This window comes from Stegodyphus dumicola, chromosome 1 (genome assembly GCF_044657685.1).
Source record: "Stegodyphus dumicola isolate Sdum_Otavi_A_Nest chromosome 1, ASM4465768v1".
Taxonomy (NCBI): Eukaryota; Metazoa; Arthropoda; class Arachnida; order Araneae; family Eresidae; genus Stegodyphus; species Stegodyphus dumicola.
In genome coordinates, this window is record NC_140768.1 from 91422670 (window position 1) to 91449388 (window position 26719).

General features: G+C 33.9%; 1 long non-coding RNA gene across 1 annotated transcript in view; it reads left to right on the forward strand.

Annotated features, from left to right (window-relative positions):
- Nucleotides 1–2336: 2336 nt before the first annotated feature.
- Nucleotides 2337–26719, forward strand: part of LOC118191446 (uncharacterized) — a 44837-nt gene continuing 20454 nt past the window's right edge. The window contains exon 1 of the long non-coding RNA XR_004758597.2: nt 2337–2604. This is a non-coding gene — a long non-coding RNA (uncharacterized LOC118191446). The remainder of the gene's footprint in view (nt 2605–26719) is intronic.

The window sequence follows — 26719 nt, forward strand, 5'->3', positions numbered from 1 at the left end:
ACAGCTTCAAGGCAAAGCTCTAGAGTACAGCTCCCGACTCTGCTTGGTCGTTCTCGGAACTCCACGTACTCTCGAGATTTTCCACTCTACAACTCGCGATGCACTCGTCGGCACACAGAGCATGGCTTTCGACTCTTCGGTTCAGTAGTTCCCGGAGCTCAACACGCTCTCTCGACGATGGACTAACCACGATACACTGAGACGTTTTCGGTGCACTCGATGACCTACTGGGCACTCGCTGCCCGGCTGTCAATTCGATCGACTCCGCACGGCTCGCTAGACGAGGCACACTCACGAAACTAACTAACTCGAGCTCCAGATGAGGCACTCTGACTCTCCCTCTCGATGAAGCACACCTGACTGCAGATCAGCAGGGTTGATCTAGCTTTCGGCTTGTGTTCGTGAACATTCTAGGCTAAACCGGTAAGAACTCGTTCCAGAAGGTTCTCTATCCGTCCTTGGTATGTCGACAATTTTGTCGCCAAATGGGCGATTTCTCGCCAAATATGGCAACCTTTCCTTCCTTGCCATTTTATGGCAACTCTAAAACTGCTTTGCGGGGAAGCTATCTTACCACGCTTGTACATTTCGTAAAAATATTGTCAGTGTGTGAGACTTTTACCATTAAAGGCGACACTGCCAGCCGCAGAATTTGTATCTTGGCGTGTAGCTGTTATCTCACGTTTAACTAAAACTCGTAAGATAAATTTGTTTTCCTGAGTCACTGTTAGCAGTATGGAGTAAATCTTTTAGCCTGTGTTAGAATTTGATATTGTAATTAAAACAATTCAAAAGAAATCTTGTGTTTACAGCTGAGTCCAGGATTTTTTTCTTTTGTCTTATTTTTAGTTTAACGTTCACCAAGTGGTGAGGTTCAGTAAACTGAAGTATATTTTTGATTGTATATCCGAAGATGTTTTATTATTCTTTGAAAACTCGCCGAAGAAGTCAAGGTAACATTTAGATTAACTTGTAAGTTAACTTGTTGCTGAGGTAAGTTAAGCCCCATTTAAGTGTTATAAGATATTTCTCATGAAAAGCCTTTCTTTTTATAATTAAATTAAGGCTAAACTTAAGCAGCCTCTGTTTTAATAACGTAATAAGAATTACATATATATATATATATATATATATTTAAGCAAATAGTTGAATCAATTCCACTAAATTTCCTACAGTTATTGCTTGGTCTACTTTTAATGCAAATTAGTTTTTGATTGCCCAGACTCTTCTTTGGAAACTCAGAAACCTGCAAACCGGAGCGTTTTATCATTTGTAGCAATATTTATTTGCCCCAGATTTCGTCGATTCTTGATTATATTAAATTTCTAGCACGTTTTCTAGTTTCTAGTTAAAAGTAAAATCCTCAAATTGTTAGCTTTATATTCATTTCATCATTTACCTCAGGGTACGTAAATATCAAGATAAATTGTAATTAAAAGTTTGTGTAACGCAGAAATTGCAGTCAAACGAGCACAAAAGAAAGAAAAAAATGCATCATAAAAAAAAAGTTTGAAAATTGGAACTGGGAGGGAAACAGTACAGTTTCTAGCCGAAAGTGCCTACTAGCCAGACGTGCTAAACACGTAACACTGCGAGCGAGCATACGGAGGGAATCCGTTAATCCTTTTCATATTCTCTTCTCAGTTAATGTGTGACTGGGGAAAGGCTTGAAATACAGTGTACCAAATACAAGTGGTAGCGAATTATCGTCAATTTTCATTGTTCGTATTTCACTAGACTGATTATTATGTTTTTCAGAGAATGAAGATGTGAAATGTTTTGTACCTTCGCCGGAATTCCAACCATTGATCCCCCAGCTGACAGCTGGACATGTTAACCACTTATGGCTGGAGAACACATACAGGGAAATATGATAATTTCACATAATTCTGACTACTAATTGAAGAGACATTTGAAAGCTCTCTAGGTTACTTTGCTCAAATAGAAAGACTTGTAAAGGTCAGTCGTCGCTAGCATCGAAGAAACGCTCCAATGGCAGCTAAAACCTGCTTAATTAAGTTACCCGGCATAATTCAGTATAAATTGCTGTTAAGAAACTTCAACATTAAAGGTTTTCTCACGTAACTGTGATTTGCATAAATTTCTGAAACGCTGGAATTTTTGCAACGAAAATTAAGAAAAAATTGTTGTATTTGAAAGGTTTAATTTAGCTAAAAGTTTTTTTTTCCTTAATTTTTTCTTGTGTATTCTTTTTTCTTCGGTCAACCTCAAAGACATGCAAATTAGATTGAGTTTAAACATCCTACGAATTTCTAGTTTAGAGAGCGAGTTGTGGCAAACCACGAGTAGACTATTTAACTTGGGAGTTGCCCACCTGCAGCGGTTTGCTCTCGTTTTTGTGTGTGTGATATTTATATTCGTTAGTGCGGCAGATACTTAAGAGTGTACAATAGCTTCAAACACCGAATTCCTTTAATCGTTGTTATTGTGGTTGTTGACTTAACTCTTTTGTCTGAGATCAGAGCAAGCCCACGAGTCTTGTTAATCGTTCAAAATTAAATTCTTGATGCATGAGTGTGAATATTTCAGTTATTGATTTTCCTCAGGTAGAAGTGGTTGACGGCTGTTAATTTCAGTTGCGCTGTAAGTACAGCTTTTAGTAACCTTTAGTTTAGCTTTTGATTTGAATTCCCACATTTACGTTTCCCTTACCTTTTAATTCACTACCTTTTTAGAGTATATTTTAATTAGATTTTATTTTTATAACCTAAGTTTTAATTTTGTTTTTGTCACATTGTTCTCTATCTTTGTAATAGAATTTTCAATGAAATTTTGCCACTTGTCTGTATCTTCGGCCTTTTATTTAAGTTTTCCTTATCTTTTCCTGCTTTGTAACCTACCTTAAGTTTTATGTCCTGTGTAACCTAAGTTTCAGTTAAGTGTTCATTATTCTTTTTTTTAGTTCCCTAACTTTGCTCGCCTATGTTATCTAGATTTTAATTTGGTTTTACCTCTTGCCTGCATTACTTTAATTAAATATCAAAATCAATTTCACTACGTACTCAAAAAATTGTATTAATAACAGAATTTTCTCATTATAGTGCTAGAAAGTTATATAAAATATCGGAGCCTGTATTGCTTAGAGTCCAGTACTCTCCGGCTGAAAATATAATTTCGCTCGGAAACTGAAAATTACCGGACCCGGCCTCAGTTAAATTCCGATTGAGTTTAGGTCCTGAAAGACATTACACAGATGACGTGTCTGATCACTGTAAAAATTAAATTAGCAGAATTGTTAAAAAGGGCTTTTATTGCATGTACCTCTGTAAGGATTATAAGTTTTACTATCGTTTATTTTATTTTAAAACTTTGCTGTCTTCTTTTATTTTCTACTTCCGACCAGAATAAACGTGGTTATTTTTAGTTATGCAAATTGAGCTTGCAAACTGTTAAGTTGTGGCTTTTAGCCAAGAAGGAGTTAGAGCTATTTCTCCCTACCTTATCTCAAGCGCGCTTTTCAGTCAGTTGCAGTCCGCCTTTAAGGCCAGAATTTAGTCCTCTTGATACTGAAGGCATATTGTAGTTTTCCCGTATTCTGCGTACTACATACGCAAAGATTAAAAGGCCAATCTTCGCTCTACTAGTCTTTGTAAAAATATTTGAGTTTAGCTCTTATTTAATTTAATTAGTTTGCAAGGTTTATCCTAAGTTTTAACAGTTAATTTTGAGTTAAAGTCACTTTCCTATCCTTATTAATTTCACCTTACAATTTCCTGTCAGAACGTGTTTTCAGAATCGCGGTTAAATGCAAACGAAGTAAGAGCAACTATTTAAAGTTGATGTTCTACTGACTTCCTTAGAGAACCAGATATTCTGACCAGCACGCTTTCGCCTTTTAGGCTACTGTCTCTAAACCTATTTGTATGCTCGGACGTATTTCAGGCCCTTGATAGCTTCGCCGTTTAGTTAGCATTAAGAGGCCAACTCTTGTAGAATTTTGATAGCTTCGGCTATATCCTTTTAGTTTAGTTAAATTTTATTTCTTAGTATTCCTGAGTTTAAACGCAAGTGGAGGCTTTGCCATAAATTCGAAGAAGGATTCAATTGTTAAATTTATTTTGAATAATAAAGGGCGATTAACACTTCGTACGTTTAAGTTTCTATCTTTCTGAACTAAGCGATTATTCTCTTACCAGTTCTTAAGTTTCCTCACATTAAGCTGTAAATTCTAGGGTGGAACATTACAAGTTTTCGTTATTACGTTTAGTTTTACGTTTCAGACCATAAGTTTTGGTTTAGTTTAAATATCACGCTGAATAACAATCAAAAACAATGTCCAAAATTAAGAATTCGGCGTAAATTTTTTAAAAAATTTTGCAGTACTAGTTTCGATAGTTTTTAAACTAACTTCTTCGGCTGCTAAGTACAAATGAACCAAATAAGGGATGAAGAAAGATAAGATAACGATAGAGATAAGATAAGAAAAGTTGGACAGAAGTTAAGCTACCGGCGCCATCTATTTATGAAACAAGAAAAACTGAAACAAAATTTCTTTAAAGGCCGAAGGTAAGGATGGATTGCAATCGGGGTCATTAACTAGAAAAGAAATGATTTTTTGGATCTGAAACTCTTGTAAAAAGACTAATTCAGCAATGGAGGACGTTTTCTGAGTAGTTTTGACTGCAGAAAAATGGAAAGTGTGATTTTCATTCCAACAATGCTGAGCAACAGTGGATTTCTGTGTTTCCTTTTTCCCAACATATGCCTCATGTTCTTTAACACGACATTTTAAGGCTCTTTTTGTTTGACCAATGTAAATTAAACCACATTGGCAAGGAATCCTGTAAATACCCCAGGAATTCATATCCGTAATGGAATTCTTAAGTATGGAACTAGGAATTTTATTGATAGGAGAGAAAACAACCCAAAAGTTAATTTCTGTAAAATACGTGCAATTTTATAACTAATTGAAGGAAAGAAAGGAATGACAACAGAATTACTATAATCACCCAAAAAAAGAATTGTACCTTTTGATGTGTTCCGATGAAAAGTTTTTAACTTCACGGTTAATAATGTGGGCTCAAAAGCCCCTGTCTATAGCAACTGCTTTCAAATGATTTAGTTTATTATCAAGAGCTGATTTGGAGGAGAAAACTTGAAGTGCACGGAAAACAAAGAAATAAAAGGAAGCTAACTCCTGTTTCGTCGGATGACTTGATTTGAAGTATGGTAGAAGGTAAACTGATAAAGGTTTCCGGTAAACAGTAGTACTGAAGTCAGATATGGTACATGTGTCCACAAGGTCGAGGAACGGGAGAGAATTGGATGTATCATGTTCAAAAATGAACTGAATAGCAGGACCAATGAAATTATTTACATTATTTAAATAATTTTCATTACCATCAAACAGAGTAAATGCATCGTCTACATAACGGAACTGGAAAGTTTAAGGTTTCGAATAATTTATATTCAAAATAATGCTTGTAGATATCTGCAAGGATTGGACTAAGAGGGCTTCCGTTTAATCGGTTCACAAAATTGCGCCTAAAACGACAGAAATTCATGAATCACCTTGATTTTTTACTTAAGTGTAAACTTAAATGTTCATCCCCAATTTAATTCAGATTAAATGTAATCAAAAATCTTCCTATCGTGTTTCAAAAATTCTCTTAAATTGCAAACTAGCCTTGCTTTGTTCCATTATAAGAATTACACAGCAACAGTTATCAAAATTGAACTTGAGCTATATAAGCTTCATTTGGAACTTGCTAACTCATATCCAAAATTCACTGCTATTGAACAAAAGTCCTGGTTCAGAACTGAGAATGTAGTTAACCGTCATAAGAACACACTTGCATTTAAATTCCAAAATCTTCTTTCCCAGTCTTCCAATTTAAGTAGTTCAAAAAATTTTCTCATTGTAAATATTAAGCGAATAGTTAATATTTCTAGTGTTAATTTAGCAGAAGAACATAAGAAAATTCTGAAATATAACTTTAACTTCTCACAAACTTCAAAACTTTCGATTGTGGCTCCTATCGAAAAAGCTTTCAAATTCAGTAAAGTTTCAGACACACAGAAAGAAATGATTAGACATGTTATCGCCCATGATGTGAGAAACTGAACAATAAACCTTTGAAGCCAAACCTAAATACAAGTGAAAGAAGCGCGAAATTCATTCCAACCCAGCATTTCAAAGGCTGACAAAGGTGGCCAGATAGTCGTCATGGACAGGAACACTTACATTTATAGTGTCACTAAACTCTTAAACGGAGGACCATATATTCCGATCAAGAAAGACCCTTCACCTTCGGACCTCTCAAAAATAAAAACTGCGATCAAATCTTCATAAATCCTTCCGACCCACTTAAAACGATTGCTTATCCCATCTGTTGCGAATTGTGCCAGATTATATGCTCTTCCCAAAATTCATAAAAGTGGTATTTCTTACCGCCCTATTTTATCAAATTTAGGCAGTACGTCGTATCTGTTAGCTCGTACTTATTTTCTAGATTATCAACTTTATTAAATAACACTTACACCATAAAAATTAAATAGTTTGTAAAAAAGTTAAAAGTATTTCTCCCCAAAATTTCCTCATGGTTTCTTATAATGTTAAATCATTATTTGCTAGTGTTCCAGTGGAAGGTGCATTAAGATGTCTAAAAACTATACTTCGTGAATTTCATTTCTCCTGCATAGAAATTGATGAACTAATTTCACTTACTCAACTCTGTTTGAAACAAACAGATTTTGTTTTCCAAAATACGTATTACAAGCAAACTGAGTGATTAGCCATTAGAAGCCCTCTTAGTATGATCCTTGCTGATATCTACATGCATTATTTTGAATCTAAATTATTTGAAACTTTAAACTTTCCAGTTTGGTTTCGTTACGTAGACATTACATTTACCCTGTTTGATGGTAATGAAAATGATTTAAATAATGTTTTTTCAATAATAATTTCCATTGATCCTGCTATTCAGTTCACTTTTGAACTTGAGACATCCAATTCTCTTCCGTTACTCGACATTGTGGTCACACGTAATATATCTGATTTCAGTACTACTGTTTACCGTAAACCTTCATCGGTTTGCCTTCCACCACACTTCAGATTATGTCATCCAACGAAAGAGAAGCTAGCTGTACTTTATTTCTTTGTTTTCCGTGCATTTCAAGTTTGCTCCTCCAAATCAACTCTTGTTTAAGAGCTAAATTATTTAAAAGCTGTTGCTATTGTAGGGCTTTTCACCCAGCATAATAAACCGTACAGTTAAAAAATTCTCATCGGAACACATCAAAAAACACAATACTGTTTAGGTGATTATAGGAATTCTGTTGTCATTCCTTTTTTTCTTTCAATTAGCTATAAAACTGCACGCATTATGCAGAGTTTTAACTTTCGGGTTTTTTCTCTCCTATCAAAAAGATTCCTAGTTCCATGCTTAAGGAATCCACTCCGGATATGAATTCCAGGGGTATTTATAGGATTTCTTGCGAATGTGGTTTAAATTACATTGGTCGAACAAAAAGAGCCTTAAAATTTCCTGTTAAAGAACATGAGGCATATGTTCGATCGCAGAATTTCTTTTTAATGTCCTTGATAAACTAATTCCTTTAATAATAAATGAAATATATTATATATATTTAAACTCCAGTAAGAATTCCACATTCAAAAGACGAGCTAAATAAAGCATCGATGAAGCATTCGCAATATTAAATTTCACTTTTCCCTTTCATATATGTGAATCAAATCTAAATGTCTAGTTCCGATGGAGTATTACCGAAATTTATGTGAATCATGAAATTGCAAACTCCCAAATGTCCACAGGAAATTGAACATGTCTGGCTGAGCCATCAGAAGAGGGACAAAAGTAATAAATCTGCCACATGATATATCAGTTTTAGGGCAAAAAACTATATCATATTCGCTTTCATGAAAACATATTCATACTCTGTAATACGCATTTTGAAAAATCAATCTGTCAGATAACTCAGATTGAATATGAAAATAAAACGCTAGCTTTTATTAAAGTATTCGAATGATAGAGTTTGCTTTTGTTCTTAGATTCTTTCTTTTTCACATCCAAGATTTCAGGGTAGAAATTGATTATATTTTACCGTAACAATTCATTTTCTGAATATATTTCAAGAGGAAGGTATCGTGTAGGGAAACAACTGGAGTATCGTTCTCAGAAGTACGAAGAAGAGTTTCAGGTCGAATTTTATGCAATTCGATCTAAAAAAGAGCATTCTAAAAATGAAAAGGAAGAGCTTGTCAACTCTTATCGTGGAATAAATATGAAAGGTGCATCCAAGCGGAAAAGTATTAGGTAGCATGTGACTAGATGACTTTCAACGTTTTGACTTTATATATGCTTTTTGTTATTATGTTTCCCTTTTTCTTTCTGTTTTGCGGTGAATATTGCATCTTCATGTGTAAACACCGATTTTGTACACTGAAAGATAAGGAGATACGTAGACTGTTTTTTAAATTCTTTTGTGAATATTCTTTTTTCTTTTTTAAATGACGAAGAGTGCACGTGTAGGCTTCTTGCATCTGTACGCTTCATAGAGTTAGGTTAAAGTATTTCAGAAAATCCGGTACCCCGCCGACTGCCAAATGAGGTCAGTCATCCAGTTCTTAAAAGTAAAACACATGAAACTGCGAAGATTAATCACCAGATTATCTGAAGATTACTTGCTCCAATTTTATTGCAAAATGTACCTTACTTAAAAAATAACCTTTATTTACGCATCAAGATTTTGAAAAATGCAAATATTTCAGTTCTTTGAAAACATACAAGTACGAAATAATGCTTAAAACAAAGCTAATGTTTTGAGAAAAAGAGAAAATGAAGTCAGCTGGTATAGTACGAAAGGTTCAATGAAGAAACTTTCCTAGTATTGCTTTATGACATTTATCTGGGAAAGAATCACATAACAGCTCCCTTTTTAACATTTACATGGTATATATGTAAATGACGGCTTAATTTTAAATATTTATATGGAATATACTAAAACGTTTGAATACAAATGAAACATGATTTACCTCTTGGATTACCTGTAACTTTAATTTCAGTCTTGGGAGCTTTTTCAGCTAAATGAAAAGAATAAAATGGACAGCTGTAGATTTATTGAGTTGATACCACGAGCGCATTTAATCAAACCTTACCACGACGCAGACATTGCAGAAAATATATTTTAGAGACTGCTGTCGAGAATTACTTAGGGGTAGTCGACTGTTGTATCGAAGGGCTCGGGTTCGAGTCCCGGAGACAGTGCACTCCGTCCTTCCATAGGAGGCAATGGTGGCCTCTTGTTAGGTGGCTGTAATAAATAAGTAAATAATAAAATGACCACTATTTTAAATTTTAATTAATAATGCATAAGCATGATGACAGGTATTACAATATTATAAAATCGAATTCTTGTTGTTTCAGGGTTACATCGTAAATTAAAATATAAAGGCAAGAGAACATGTCTCAAGGGTAACCTATGTTTACTTAAGTTTCAAAATAGAACTCACTTTTATGATTTAATGTTGGGATAGCTGTAAAATTCTGAATAACAGATTGGTACTGCATCTATAGAATTTCACTTCCTATGGGAACATAAACTAATATCAAATTTTTAATGAGCGTTAAGCGAAATATCGTTGTGTCTAAACTAAAAGACAAAATCTTGAAAAAGTTTAAAACAAGCCTTTTTATTAAATCAAAACTTCAAAGTAAAACTCACTTCTGATGCTTGATAAGATCAATTAATATTTGTGGCCATGTAACTTAAGGTAACAGCCCAATTCATATCAAAACTTAATCTAGTAGTCAAAGACTACACAATTTAGTTTTAAACTAAGTTGGCTTATCACTTATCACCGGCGTAACAATCTAAATGGCGGCAGCTACAACGCAAACACGAATAATTTCAATTTTATCGGAACTTGCGAAGTTTAGTGACGTGGTCTCGTCAGGCAGAAACACGCTCTATCAATCAATCCCAAAACTTCAGCTTAAATACTCTCTACATCATTTGCATTCTAGTGACGGTATTGAAAGATGAAGTGATAATAAAAGCTGAAATCATAAATAACATTTTAATGCAAAATAATAGTAACCGTACACACTGCTGGCGGTTAAACTTTGTAAATCTTCAAATGCTTTCTTGGATATTGCAAGAGGTATGTTTTAAGGTTTTTTTTTTTTCAATATTAGTCCCTGAAAGGACTGCAAACGTTTTCTCGGATGAAGGAAACCACACTGGCAGTTTTAAAATTTGTTTCTTTAAAAGAAGTCTTATATAAGAAATAATCTAGTGGTTGTTTTTTTCTACTTTTAGAACAAAACCGGTTGCTGAAGTGTACAGTGCCATTCTTGGTATTTACAATAAAATTTTAAAATGTCTGGTCTGTGAGATTCTTTACATCAGTAAAGTCATTATGTCCCATTTCCAAATGCTTAAAAGAGATGGCTTGTTTCTTTGCTGGTTTAATTGATATGGAACTCAGATGAGGCCTTAGTTTCAGTGACCTTTTCACATTCTTTCAATTACAGACAAAATCTCCTTGATTTTGCACATAATCTACTTCATTGCGCGTGTGGCTCGTATACACGTTACACATGGGGAAAATCATGAAAACGCCCATGCAGCCAGGATTTGATCCGGACCAAACTACTTGTGTTCAGCGACTTTACCACTCTTCCGCTGGTGAGCCGAAAGTCATATGGAAAGAAGACGATTGCGTCATGTTGTTTTGTACTTACTTCCGAATTAACTGCTTCTAACTGTGCTTTTGTAGTCATGCAAAGAATGAAGAGGTGCAAGAGAAATGGCTATGCAAGAGAAAGTTCATAGTTTATCCTGGTTTGTTTTGAGTGTTAAAAGTTTTTAAAAGCCTTTTTTGACATACAGAATATCGTAGTTATCGAAGTTTTAAAGCTAAACTCATGGGAACCCTGGGTTTGAGATCCTTTATTCCTGGGTTTCTGGAAACGTAATAGGAAAAAGTGTTACCAGACACCGTATATACGTTTACTCTTGAAGTGCCTACAAGAATTGTCGTTCTTGACGCTGTAAAAACTGTCAAAGGTCAAACACTTAAATAAATTTCAAGGGACCTGCAAGTAAATAATAAACTGAGAACCATAAAGCCAGAAGTAAGTGGAATATAGGAATGTTATTAGAAAACGTAAAGAAGTTCTTTTAACTCGCCCTTTAATATCAAGATACTCTTGGGTTGCATACAGTTATCTTCAAAAAGCCGAGGGTGAAGTCCTGTATTCTATGTATGTGTTCTTTGCTTACTTGTTAGTACGTCATGCTTAGAGTATCCGTATTTTAAAGGTCTTCAGTAGTAACATTTTAGTAGTTGTGAGTTAGTAGAATGTTTAGTTCAAAAACAAAAATGAATTCTTATTAATTTCAATATCAAAGAAAGAGAGGTTTTTATTATTAACTTAGTGATTTTATGCGTTCTCTGGATTTTATTACTAAGTATTTTCATGTGCTTCCTGTTTTATGATTTTACTTGTTGCTTTATGTGAATTCACGTTTATGAGCTTCATTCGTATTGTTGCTAATTTTTATGTAAATCATTTTAGTGAAATTATATGTGAAACTGTGCTATTGCTTTGGTATACTCTAACATGAAAATTTAAAGAAGCACTTTTTTACCGGAAAATTAAGAATACAGGGACAAGTCTATTTAACATTGACTAAATAGCTATTTGCTAAATTGGGGAGATATCGCCAAGCTGACGGTGGTTTTGGCTACAAAGTTTTGCAAAAAAATCTTCAAAAGTCCCAAAACATGGCGACATTTTAGTCAGTCCACGTTGGGCATTGTAATTCAATCACCATAATTGATCTAATTATACAACTTTAACCGTACTCGATCCTTGGATGTAACTTTAACACTGTATGCCTTCTGGCAATTTCGAGAAATGGAATCTACTAGAGATTTCCTTGCCGAGTGAAAACTGTATAACATCGGATAGAGCATCTACTTTAGTTCAGCGTTAGTTCGCTGTGTTGAGATACATCCGTGTGAGCTTTGCTCTTCAGATTTGCTATACATTGCAATTGTGTTTAAAGTTCATAGTAGTTTGAAGTGTAATTACTGACTGTGCTCTACATACTCTGAAGAGCTGTAGGAGTATTGTGGAAAGCTCAAGAACTGTGAACTGTTCTTTTTGTTAAAATAAATTTTATCCGGGAACATGTCGTATCCTGAATAGGAACAAGGAGCTTACTCAAGCTATGTTCAAAGATGTGTGGAATGGACGACACAAGCAGGAAGGGTTAACTTTACCCTTCATTGTCCACGATATTACAGGTGCTCCTGCACTTCGGGATACAAAGACCAACCACTTGTGGTCTGAACGTAAAAATATAAAAATTACTAATTAAAAGTAAGAGTTAACTTTGAGTGCTTTACACAATTGACTAACGCTAAGACTGGCTTTTTAAATAATTACGTATGTAGTACGCAAACTGCCGAAACTACAATACGTTTTAAAGATCGAGAGAACTAAACCTCTGGCCTTAAAGGCGGACAGCAGCTAAATGAAAAACACGTATGAAATTGCAGTGGCAAGGCGGCTCATTTTCTAACGATCTAACTCTGCTCTTGGCGAAACGCCACAACTGAAATACTTGGGCGTTAACCCAAGGTACAATTTGCATAAAACATATTCAGGCGTTTATTATGGCCGGAAGTGGGAAATAAAAAATGATAGTAAAGTTTTAAAATAAAATAAACCTTAGTAAAATTTAAGATCCTTACACTGTGGGCATCCAATCTATTGCGAACCCATACACACGCAACAGTATTCTCATCCCAACGTAAATAAAATATTATCGATACGTTATTTTACTGGCTTATCGATACGTTATTTTACTTTCTTTTATGAGATTTATGTGGTTTTACAAAAATAGAATATTTCTGATAAGCGTCTGGCGTCTTATGGCTTCCTAAGGCTATCAGCCTACAAATTTCACAACCATCACTACCATTCATCAAGATTATAGTACTTTCCTCAATGCTAGATAAGATAATCATTTGAAATTTATCTGCTGTTTATTGTAGCAACATTTGTCATATTAGCCATGGGTTCATTAAATAAAATTTCCAAGAAATTTTAATAGGTTGATTGCAAAAATTCACGGATGTTAGTATATCCACAGCAGGAATGGAAATACATGTCGTTTCTAATGAAATGATTTTGCAAAATACTAAATAGTAAGCTTCTATACACATTTCTTTGTAAATTTCATTAAAAGGATAACACAGTTTGTGTTTTGACTTTTTTTGCAGAAGTTTACATTCAAACTTAAATTTAGGAATAATCTTTGGAGGTTGTTTATGAGGTATTTCGTTACCACGTGTCTTCGTGGTGTAATTGGAAGTAAGAGCGGCTAGTGATAGGAAGGTCCGAAGTTAGAATCCGGCGAGGACATCTCTCATTTTTCATATTTCCTACTTTGACAATTCCAATGACTTTATGGTGGAGCTCGAGTTAAAGTATGGGAGACGATAATTCGTCAACAACAGAATTTGGTAATTGGAACCCCAACTTCCAGTTTGCTCATTAAGGGAGAGAAAGGATAAGATATGTTTTACCTTCTTTAATGTGTGCTTTTCTGGTGTAATTTGAAGTACCTTCGGTTAGAATTTGGGTAGTTCGGTGTTGGAATCCTAGCATAAGCTTTGCTCATTTTTCATGTTTCCTGCTCTGATAAACTTAATGACTGTATAAACTGAGTTTAAATTTTATTCCGAAACAAGATTTAATTTTATCAGTTCCAATAGTCGGTATAAGTTTTGATTAAACAAGAAAGATAAATATAAAACTTGCAGGTTCCAATTTCCCTTTTCATTTTGTCTATCTTATTTTGAAATATGCGATCGGCTTTGAAAGACCATCTGCTTTATTTTTTATCTTTAACATATGTTTCGCAACGTCATGTCGAAGTTTGATGATAAGCCCTTTTTAATGAAATTATTCACGAAACTGTGCGTGAGGGTTATTCATTCAAGTACAGTTAAGGAGAACTTGTGTCACGTGTATGAGAGCATACTCTTCTAATTGTTGGAAACGATTTATAAAAAATTCTTACAACCTCTCTTTTCATTGCAAATGGGATTCAGGTTTCTTGTACCAAGTCTTTTCTTATTAACATTGTCTCTTACTCACATAGAAGATCACACAACAATGAATAATTTGTAATACAGAATTATCTAGACACGCATACGTTATGTTCGCTACCATTTATTAGATTTTTCGGTTTAATGATGTAAGCAGAAATTTTATATGATGGTTGTTACGATGACGTGCTCGATCATTCGAGATGTTTGTATTTTGGAATATTAAAATGACTTTTTTAAATTTTAAATCGGAGATAATAATATCCAAGCTTTTATCTGAGTTTCCGACAGTGAAAGCTGTTCTGCCATTGATATATTTTACTCTTAAAATAAAGTAATAAAGATTGTAGTAAAAGCATTCAGGTATATATTTCAATTAAAACTTTTAATTCGACATATTTGTGCAAATATGGTCATATTATATATATACATATATACATATATATATACATATATACATATATATATATACATATATACATATATACATATACTATATTATATCTTCATGTACATTCACTATCTTATTTATATTATTTTCTATATTATTTTTATATTATTTTTATGTTTTCTTTGATTTGTTTTTACAAAGTTTGCATTATTTATCTTTTTTATAATCTTCTATGTTTATTTCAACTTTACTTTGAATTCGATTTCATAATGACAATTTCCAATGTTTAATTTCTACTACTAATAATAATATAGTACTCAAATACATAAAGATGATAGTGTCGGGGACGGTTACTCGAGTTTTACAGGATTTCTCTACAGTAATTGATTTTTACTCCAAATTGAATTGACTAAAATGCTTCATGAGAATAAGTTCTTTGAGTAGCAATTATTCGCGGAAATATTTGGCCTGACTAGAATTGCCGATTTGGCTTTAACTTATAACTCGAGTAAAGACGAAACACTTTCATATTTACGTATTTTTATCAATTATTGTTCATTGAACGGGAGTTGGTTTGTTCCCCTTGAAAAGTCAACTAATTTCCGATCAATGACAATAATTACATGTTTTAATTTTTCCTTTTACAATTGAAATATTATTCTTTGTGATGATTTAACTCCAGTCCCCGTTAAAACATTATTAACTTTTTGCTTTCAAATTACTTAAAACATCTTTCAAAATATAACTTGTATGAAAATATAACTTGTATGAAATTAACAGTATGGATGCACACTTTTAAAATAATTCTACTTTAATTAAACTTAGGAGATAATATAATAAATTAATCAATACTGTTTAGGAAATAAATTATTATTAACTAACTTTGCAGCAATTGCGCAAGTAATAATAACTTGTATTCGCACTAAATGGATTTAAGTTCATACAAGTATATACATATATATATGTACATATATATATATATTGTAATATTTTATTATTTAACAAATAACTACATTTATTATTGGAGTGGCAACGCCATATTTGTATCATGTAACCGTTGCTAAGCAACGTAAGAAATTTTTTTTAATTGTTATCCTGAAAGATTTACCAGATAGTAGATGTATGAAAAATTTGTAACTAAAAGATTGTATTTAAATTATCTTGCTTCGTAAACTAAAAGTAAAAATTATGTTTTACTAAGAAGATTATCTGTTATTTTGTTAAATACTGCGAAATACGTTAGTCTTATAGAATTGGAGGTTCCACCAAGATACTGAAAATTAGGAGTGCAATTATCAATTTTGATTGTGCTGGTCTAATACCAGAAAGTTGCTGAAATTTTGAGAACAAGTTTGCTTGTATCAATTGACGAGTTTGTTATTTCAAGGAGAAATGGATGTGAAAAGTCTGCTGTTTTAAAGCCAAATTTTCAGAAGAGAATCATTCAAAGGTTATCTTCACGTATGTTTCTATAGCATGTGTCCGAGCAAAGAACTGTCAGATAAGAACACTACTGATGTCCGAAGATAAAATTAACTTTTGGTTTTTTAAAGTGTGATAAACGTTTACAATTGGGGGCCCTTTGTTTTTTGGCGATTCTTTTTTTGATGCCAAGATCGGCACCAGGAAGGTACAATTTCTTGATAGTCGCTACACAAAACCAAAATAAGAGGTCAAAGAATTTCACAAACTCTGTGTCCATGTACACATCGATCTGTTTTCACTTAAAATTACATCCTAGAATTGCACAAACTAGGCATTGCGCACTGCTTTAAATTTGTCCATGTACACATCAATCTATTTTCATTTAAATAAAATCAAGAAGCTAAAACAAAGTTAAAACTATCATGGTAACAGAAGTGAGGTTTCATCGCCAAAATTAAAACAATAAATTGTCGCTAATCGATGGGTCACCCAATTCTACAGTAGAGCCAAAAGTGTTCATTGAATTTTAATATTTTATTTCAGAATTATATTTAAATAGTGTAAGTTTTTGTGTAAAATAACTTATACTAAAAATAATAGGTGTAAAGTTTCTTTGACATTTGTGGTAAAGAAGTATTTTAAAATTATGATTTAGGCTTTACTGATATTTTTATTGAATTTTTATGTTCATAATTGATAAGTGTAAGCCATCCCGGCATTTATAAAAAAAGAACTGCTAGCTGTGTTTTTGAATTTGTTGCCAAGCAGGCGCGTGAAACGTTAGTAACGTCAAACTGACGTAGTGTAGTTTTATTGTACTGCCAAAATGACAAAAGTCTTTTCTTAGTTCTCGCCATCCAGGCGTGTGGTAGGTAGTAATGTCATCCCGACGTATTACAGCTAAATTGTATTGGCAAACTGTCAAAAATTGTTTTTGTTATTGCCAACCAGGCGTTTAGATAGATAGTAAAATTGTCAAACTGACGCGTGTAAAATTCCATTGTAGTGCCTAACTGGCAAAGTTGTTTATACAGTTATTGCCAACGAGGCTTGTGAACAGCGAGTTAAAACGTCAACCTGGCGTAGTATTATTTTAGTTTGTGCTAAACTAAAAAATTCTTTCCAGTTGGTTAGAGTGAATTTCGTATTTGACAAGTTAAGTCTCGCTTAAATTATACATTTTTAATTCAAGTACGAATTTTTAGATTCAGTTTCAAAAGAAAGCCTATTAAAGGTAACATGTTCAACATGTCATTCTTAGCTAGGAGTAAAAATCAGGATTTAAAAGTACTGGCAGAAGAGTTAGTACCAGAAGTTAACCGTGAGACCTGAATTTAAGATTGCTCAGTTGCATAAGTTGATTACTAAAAGTCCCGCCTGTGATGAGGAGTTTACTCGAGAACTACTGGCTGCAATTAGAGAAGAAAGAGAAAGGAAGGATGCGAAAGAGAAGAAAGAGAAAAAGAAGGCGGAAGAGAAGAACAAATTAGAGCTTTTGAGCTACAGAAACTTCAATTGGAAGCAATGGCTGCAACAGCACAGCCGGTAGAAACTACGCAGCTAAAAGATGAAATAAGTTCATTTCTGGTGTTATTTGAGTGTCAAGCTAAAATTATGAATATACCTGCTGAAATTCAAGTTACTCAATTTATTTCATTGCTGACTCCTGATATTGTTCAGCTTATTGCTAGACAGCCAGAAGAGGACTTGAAAAAATACGAATATGTAAAAGCTCTACTTTTACAGCGATTTAAATTGAGTGCGGAAAAATTTCGAGAACTATTTAATAAACACCAAACATCTACTGAAATTACTTGGTATGATTTCTACTACTGAAATTACTTGGATTAAAGAATTATTCATAAGAATGGCTTAACGGATTATTTAACATTAAAGCGTTTGAATAGTTAAAAGATCTCATGCTGGTTGATCAAATTAAAAAGCGTACTTCTCCTGCTTTCAAAGAACATAAGATTATGAAGCCATGTAGATATCAATTTCCACCCTCCTAAAACGAGACATAAATAAGGATAATTAGTTGAGGACATCATTCCACTGAAAGAACCCACTCATTCTTCATACCTAAAGATAGTTCTTAATAATTTAGGAGCACGCTGTAAGTAAGATATTAGCACGTAGCAGAGTCAAAAATGGCAAAACGTGGTGGTCTTTGATTTAACAAATGAGTTATAAAGTTGGAAGTATTTAAACACTATACGATCATAAGTAAATTTTAGGACAAGTTAATAATTTTTTAGTTATTCTAAGATATACGAACCAATTTCAAGAGAATTTTGTTTTATGTTATTTTATGAAATTAAATTATTTTTAATCCAAAAAGGGCACACACAAATTCTTGTTGTTTAATAAATACTGTACCTGCACACTAATATTTTTCACTTTTCGCCGATTACTCTGAGAACGGGCTTTTGATGGATAAATATGGATAAATTTTACAAAAATATTGTCCTCTTTAAAGGTACACATTGGTGTAATGATTTGGAATGCCTGTGGCCTCCATAGCATAGTGATCGAATTGCAAAACTTCTTTAGTGAACATGACGTAGATATAGGGATCATAACTGAAACTCAAGCCTTCCCTAGACATAGGCTTTGCATACCTAATTATCATTCGTATCGGTGTGATAGATTCTACTGTGGTGATTGTCCGTTACACTACGTCCGTTACACCACGACATACACTACGATAATAATAACATGTCTTTGATGTACAGTACCTTTGGCTACTATACACCAAAATAAATTACCACTCGTCCTTTATTAATGAAAATGGACAACATGTATTTGAAATTATACCTACCTACCTACCGTAACGTCTAATTTCGTACCATATACATACCACAAACAATCGTCTAACTGACGAATTACTAAAAGCGATAAAACCCTAGACCTTCCAGCTGCTGCAGCTATGTCATAGCTGCAGGCTATGTCAACGCGAAACACAAGAGCTGGATTTCTAGAAAAAGCAACCTTATTGGACATGTGCGGCATAATTATATTTTGAATAGTCCAATAACAATTTATGCGTCGCATGAATTTACTTATAGATCCAGCAATTCCCAACACTCGGATATACTGGACATCTTCTTTACAACAGTTTCCATTCCAGTTGTCTTGGGTGTTAACTATGAGTTGAGCTCCCACCATCTAGCAATATTAGCTGCACTGGGTATCCCAAGATACAATCCCTGTGACACAAAAATTATTGCCGATTAGAAACTCTTCCAAAATCTCATTTGAAACTTCCTTCTCAATTTTAAGAACTTGAAAGTTAAAACGGAAATGAAAGAGCAAAAACAAACAAACAGCAATCATGGTATGCTAAATGTATACGGTATTTCTCTTGCCTTCTTAGCATGCCTTCGTGGTGTAGTGGTCAGCACGCACGACCCGTATTCGAGAGGTCCATGGTTCGAGTCCCGGAAAAGGCATTGCTCATTTTTCATTTCTTCTGCTTCCAAAGATATCCTAATGACTGTACAAATGAAGCATTTGAAAATTCAATACTTCATATGGAATTTATAAGCTTCTTACCCATGTTAGAAGTGCATTGCGTGAACGTAATAGACTTCGCAAGAAATTCCATCTAACCAAGATTCCAGCAGTCAAAAGAGTCATTACTAAACTGAATAGATTAATTAAAAACTTCAATCAAGGCAGATAAACAGGACTTAATGAACGATAGAATAGAATCTTGATGCTATAGAAATTCATTCTGTAAAACAATCAAGAACTCTAAAACTGCTTTCTCCTCTAATAGCCCTCTCATTACCGGTAATCAAATCTGCGCCTCGAACCAACAAAAGACGATTGTGCATAATTACCGAAGGGTTAATTCAGTACTAATTGTTGGCTAGTGAGCAAGACTTAATAGTGAATTGATATTTCGGTTAACCCCTAAATCTTGAGCTTAATGTTCGTGATTGGCTGAACTCGCCGACATTTCATAACATCCTTACGTTAGCCATGCAAACTGAAATTATTGAATTAATCCAGAAGTTAAAAATCATCAGAGCCCCTTGAATCGATGGTATTTCAAATGTTGTCATCAAGAATTTTCCCGAGAACGTCATCTGCAAATTCCCCTCATTTATCAACACATACCTCTAGAACTCTTACTTTCCATCTCAATAAAAGAAGCAAACAATACAATGATTCTGAAACCGAATAAAGACCACACCAAACCTGAAAATTACAGACCAATAAGACTCTTGCCAGAACTTGGAAAAACGTTCGAGAGAGAGCCATCCTTCGAAGAATGAAATCTTATTTACACTTTCTTCCACCGGAGCAGTTTGGATTTCGGCAGCACCTGTCGACGATCAAGCAGCTCGTGAGAACCACTAAGTTTTCATGGGCTGTCCTGCATTGTAAGTTAAATGTTATTCTCTTCATATTAGACATGGCGAAAGTTTTCAACAGCATATGGTATGGGGAACTTATCTGCAAACTATTGAACTAAACTTCGACATAAAAATAACCCTTCTTCTTTATTCTTTTCTATTTTTTGGAGCTCCCAATTATCGGTTGGTACCTCACTCTCTGACGAAAACCCCACCAGCGAGGCTTTTCCCCATGGATAAAAAATTTGACCGATTTTATACTTTATTTTGTTTCAGATTTGCAAAAACAGATCTTCAACACGAGTTCAATGCATTTTATGCAGATGATACTGCTTTAGCGGTAAAATCCGTAAATATTAGTCATGCTATTCCTAAGTTACAGAACAACATTCCATTTAGCAAAGATTGGTGAAGGCAGTGGAAAGTCTGCATAAATAAATGCACAAATCTCTCATTTGCTGATTATCAGAAGAACGAATCAGAAACGAATACTCAAGAAATGCCTATTTATATTCGATGAACCAGTGCCGATAGTAAAACATGCAAAATACATTTGTGTTTACTTTAATGAATACCTCACTTGGACCGATCACATAAAATATGTGAGAAATAAGGCCTTGTATATCATGCATTAACTGCCTTCCATTATAGGGAAATAATCAAGGCTCGTTCTTAACAAAAAGCGCCGTATTTGCCTTTCAACGTTCAGACCCATCCTCATTTACGCCTTCCCACCCAATATATCACCGGACTTGCAATTAGATGCAATTTGTTCTTATGTGCACTAAATTTGTAATTAATGATTCAACTTTCCTTATTGGACGATTTAATATTTCGTCAACGTCGCTGAACACTGGGAGTTCGGTCCGAGGTTCGAATCCCGCAAACAGGCTGGCTGCATGGGCGTTTTCGTGGTTTTCCCCATGCGTAACGTGAATACGAGCCAGTTTCCCTTAGAATGTCCTCCACGAAGGCATCCCTTCCTTAAGGCAGATAGCCATAGAGTGCTTTGCCATAATCTAATAAAACGAAAAAAAAAATATTCTGTCAATATTCTGCAGAACAAAATTATAAAACTCAGGACTGTACATACATAGTAACCTTTTGAGCCAATCAGGTGGATGGCAGACACTCACATAATAACGGTCATTCCTCTTTCAGAAATTACTCATTAGCCCTTACGAGACAATAGATATAGGGTTTTTATCATCATGAGTCCATAAAGACACTAACTGAGAGATCCGGAACACGTCGTGTTGTTCACAAGATAATCGATGCTAACAGAGGAACTTGGAATTTGGATCAAATTTTTCGATCTAAATTCCAAGTTCGTTGTTGATTGCTTCGAATCGTTCCTATCATGTAGCCCACATTTGTTTGTCGCATTTGCACTGTCGCAGGTAAGGTAAAAAGTTCTCATTCATCTTCGATACTCTGATCTCGATCGTAACTCTGATTCCTATTACTTTATAATTCAGAATACGCAATCCCTTTGAATAAAACGTACGAACACAATATTAAAGTAGAAGGCACGGAATTTCGTGGTGTAAGGATTCAGTAATATTAGTGTAAACATTTTGTTAAGGTTTTTTGGGTCTTTTTCTTTTCTCTACTTTCTTTTTCAAATATTTAACTTCAAGTATTCTTCAACGTTTCGGTCTAACGTTATGAAAACAAACTAGGCATGATATACTATGAATATATTGCTTTAGTTTCATTTAAATGCTTCTTTTTTTTTCCTATCATAAAGCATTTTTTTCTATTTCGTTTCATTCACCAAATCAAATTAAATATACTGTATCAATTAACCCATGTGTCTAAATGCAAGCTGTCACTTCCTCCATATAGAAAATTCTTACAATGATAAAATAACACATACTAAAATATTACTTTTAACATTAAAATCCAAGACACTGCTTGGAGGGAAGGACGCAGAAAACTATCCCACAATTCTGCCTTCTTCTGTATTTCATTTCTCGATCGTTCCTGAGACGGATGCTTAGAGCATGATTTACCGTTTGATATCATTCGCTGGGAAGACTGTAAATCAAATGTTCTTCTAGCGATACCATCTCACTTTATGCCTCCCTATCTATCATAAGTATTGGACTGTAGCCAGGGTTGGGGAAGGAGCTATTTGGAATTGTTTTAAAATCTCAGTATCAGGAGATGCATGCTGGTATGATAACATTGTTTCATTAATTATGTTTGTAGTTTTAAACAAATCTGCTGAAGCCAAAGCTTCGAGTAGTTGCAGTTATTTCTGCCAAACATATTGTAATTTCATTTCATACAGAGATTGATGTAATAATAGTTGATGAGAGAAGTAATGGAGGAATCAAAATACTAAAAGATATCATGGGCAAACTGTAATCAATCTCCAATGGTTCCCATTTTATTGAAAACGTGAGAAAACGGAAGTATGAATGTTAGCTCGGTGAATGAGTATTGTGGAAAGGAAAACAATATTCTTACGAATATTTCGCTATATAATGCGTCTTTTAGATTAATGAATTAATAGTTTTATATTATAGTTTTACCATGCTATGAACTTGGCGTAAGCAAGATTCTATCATATTGCTGAAATTGAGGCAACAACGATTTTGTTAGAGCCTTTTATATTTTTAAAGGCGAGAAATACAAGAAATAGTATTGCTTCGCCGAAACTAGAACGACAAAACTTCCAGTTGCTAGCTTGATGTGCTAGCCATTTGGTTCATGACAGGAGGAATGCAAAAATTCCTAACATTCTTCCCATTCAAACGGCTATTGAAGAAAAGCTCGAAACCAACCTAGTAAACTAGATCAAAGCAGTGGAGGATTAAACTCAAACACATTTTTATTTCGGAGACCAGTGCAAGGGATATTAAGTGTCCCAAAGAAAGAAATATGAAAAATCAGTTTTGTCTTCAACGGGATTCGAGCCACGGAATTTAGAAATATTTCTTTAGTTATAAGGAATTTCCGCATTCCTTACCGCGTGTTTTCAAGGTATAATTGGAAGCACATCCGACTGGCAACGGGAAGTACATAATTTATTTATCACATTCTGTTACTCCAATAAGTTCTAGTGACTCTGCAATGGCGTCCGATTAAAATGCTACCCCAAATCTTCCGTCATCACCTGAATCTATCGACTGTCTTTATCTCCCCAACTGCCATTTAAGTACAAGAGAATATGAGGAATTTTGGCTTTCCTCACCACTTTCGTTCGAAGCGCAACTAGCAGACCAACCGGTTAGCAATCAAAGAACCTGGAAAAGGCGTATATGATTTTTCTCTATTCCTGCTTCAAAATGCCTAATAGACTACTTAGTTAAAAAGCAGGAAATCATTGCTCGTCAAAGCACAGTTCCTAGAAACGGGTATTCCTGAACAGATATTTGTATGCTTTGGCAATGGATATCAAATTTAACCGCTGATAATTAAATTCGTGCAGCGAATTGGTGATCAAACGTGTGCAACTCTATCATGCTCCGTGGACCGGTGGAGGCTTATGGAAAAATCCCAAGACTTAGTTTTGCAAATCTTAAATTCTCTTTGGAAGATTCGAAGTTAGATGTAAATTTTTTTATATAATGAAAGTATTATTTACGATTGTATTCAGCTGTCACCCAGTTAAAGCTATTATGTCTCTAATATGGCTATCGTCTAGATAAGTAATGAAAAAATGTCCTTGTTATTGTATGGTATACAAAGTATGCAACATTTCTAATTCGTGGATCTTAAGTATCCGCTCGCTTTGCTGCTAACAGGAAATGAAGAGAATCATGCAAGAAAAATATCAAAACGCATTTTTATCAGAAGTGGTATAAAAGTATTTCGGGATAATAAGATATTTTTAATTTATAAGTTTTTCGCTTATTAGACCTAGAGAGGTGTAGTTACCGAAACAAAATCCTAAGAGTTAACGAAATCAACTTTAAAATGCGCAGTTTATTTTTATTTGTAATTATATAAGTAGTAATTTTAATTGCGATAATATAGTATTACGGCGTTTAAGATATAAAACGGAATTTTTGAGGTCATTTGCCTCACTGTGGGATGTAATTTGCTGATCAAGATTTCGTCATGGTATATAATCGAACTTTTTTTATTATTTCACTACAAATAACGCTGAATCACAGACCAACACTACATTAACAGCAAAAAAGAAAATCCGCACCAATAATCAAGATTTATACGGGATTTGACCACGTGTTCAACCGCTTCGATGTTATAAACAGCAAAAACTGTCCTGGTTCAAGTTACGAGTTCGTTTCTGCTTCCTTAAACAATTATTCCAGATTAAATGGAAGAAACTGATCATTTTTTATAAATGATAGATATAATAATATATAAAAATAATTAATTGTAAGCAGTTCAAGAAGAACTCGTATATCAAGAAAAATGCACTTCTTCCGTATCGTACGAGAATATCGTAAATTCCCCAATTACCCATACAGTAAAATATAAAACGAAATTTAGCTATTTCTCCTTGAAACGCAAAGTCTGCGTTTGACAACTGACTCATATTAGCTCTGGAAGCAGTACCTACAGGGATGTTGCAGGGGTTTCTGCAAGTTCCTAAAAAAAGAAAAAAAAAAATGTCACTGCGAAAATGCGTTTTCCGTAATATCCCAAAACGTCGCCCTAGCGGACTAAAAATTATTAATTTTTGCAATATCTTCCAGAAAAGTTATCGCCAAGAATTGTCAAGAGTGATTTCACCCATATATAGAGTTCTAACGGAGCTGTTTTTTACAATTTGAAACGTTCCTTGAGAATTGAAAGCTCACCAGTTCTATGTAAGAAATAAGAACTAACTTACATTCAAAATACGTGGCTAAAGCTATTTCCCTAAAAACTACTAATAACTAAGTAATAATTAAAAAAAACATCGTAACAACAAAGAAAGAAGGAGGATTTAAATATTTGTAAAAATTTACAGAAATTTTTCTCTTAAATTACTCGAAGGTTGTCTTGAAACAGTAACATCTTTTGAGTGGGATACATTTGTCAAATAAAGTAATCTGTACATTTATGCTCCAACGGTAAATAATCACAACATTTCCTTTAATGGTAAAAACTCCATTTATTCATGATTTTATTAACTAGAACAATCTTGCAATACAGAAAGCGAAATTATAATCCCTGGCTAAAAAACCTGCCGCAGTTAAATAAACTTTGCACGCATTTCTAAGATGCTTCTGTGTTATGACATAGAGTTCCACGAATTCCTCATGCCTGGGGGAATTCGATGCCAAGCATTTTTACTGGTATTGTTTAGCATATTATGACGAAGATTAGGTTAACTTAGGTCATGTTATTTATTATGAAAATTACATTACACCTGGGTAGAAAATGGAACGGGAAACATTCTGAGGAAAAAACCTTTACATTTAGAATTAAAAACTTTGAACAGCCAATTTGCTAATTTCTTTGTAGCTGAAAATGAAACAAATTCTTGTTGTAAAGGAAATTCTTTGAACAAGTTACCAGAACGCATAGCCAAATTGCCATATGTTATCAAATCAAATGATAACCTTTATGCGCCTGTCCAAACATGTTCACTGGAGTAAAAAGCAGAAACAGAAATATTAAATCCTTATTCTTATAGCTGCGTTTCAGAGACTCGTTAATGAGAAAAATATTGTTTAAAATTGTTGGGGATAATTTGATCATATTAATGTGCAACATGGTCAGAAGGCTGTCTTTTGTTATCTCAGATTTCTTTGATGCCTATTTTCCTTCGTAATATCTCAAAGACGCCTTATCGTTTTTTATTTACAGGCACGGTTATAACTACAAGCAGAGAGATAGTTTCGCTTACATATAATATTCTGCTGCACATAAATGTCATTTCTTGGGTTTGTGATAATATTACATTCCGTCTTAAATTTCAAATTTATTCAGAAGGAATTTGTATTACAGCGGATCTCAGAGCATTATGTTTTATTGGATACTATAAAGGATAGTTTCCTATAAAGTCACTACATTAATTCAAGGAATGCACGAAGAAACTGATCTAGGCAAGACTAGGGAAAGTAAGTCCAAGAAACCGTTGGTGGTAAACTCCAGAAATACACCAATTGAAAAAAATGTTAGAGCCTATAAAAAGCGATTGCAAAAACAGCAGGTCTTGAAAGAAAAAAAAACAGTGCTAATTACAAAACTGAAGCATCTAAATATATGAGTTTAATTTTCAAAGACAAGAGAAACACTTAGGATGCTTTTTAGAATCAGATTTTACTATCATTATGCTTTTTACACTTAGGATGCTTTTTAGAATCAGATTTTACTATCATTATGCTTTTTACACTTAGGATGCTTTTTAGAATCAGATTTTACTATCATTATGCTTTTGAATCTATTTTGACGTAGTTATAGGGAAGAGTATAGGACAGCTTATGCTCAGTTACATCGTAAAAGAAGATGGCACGAAAACTATTA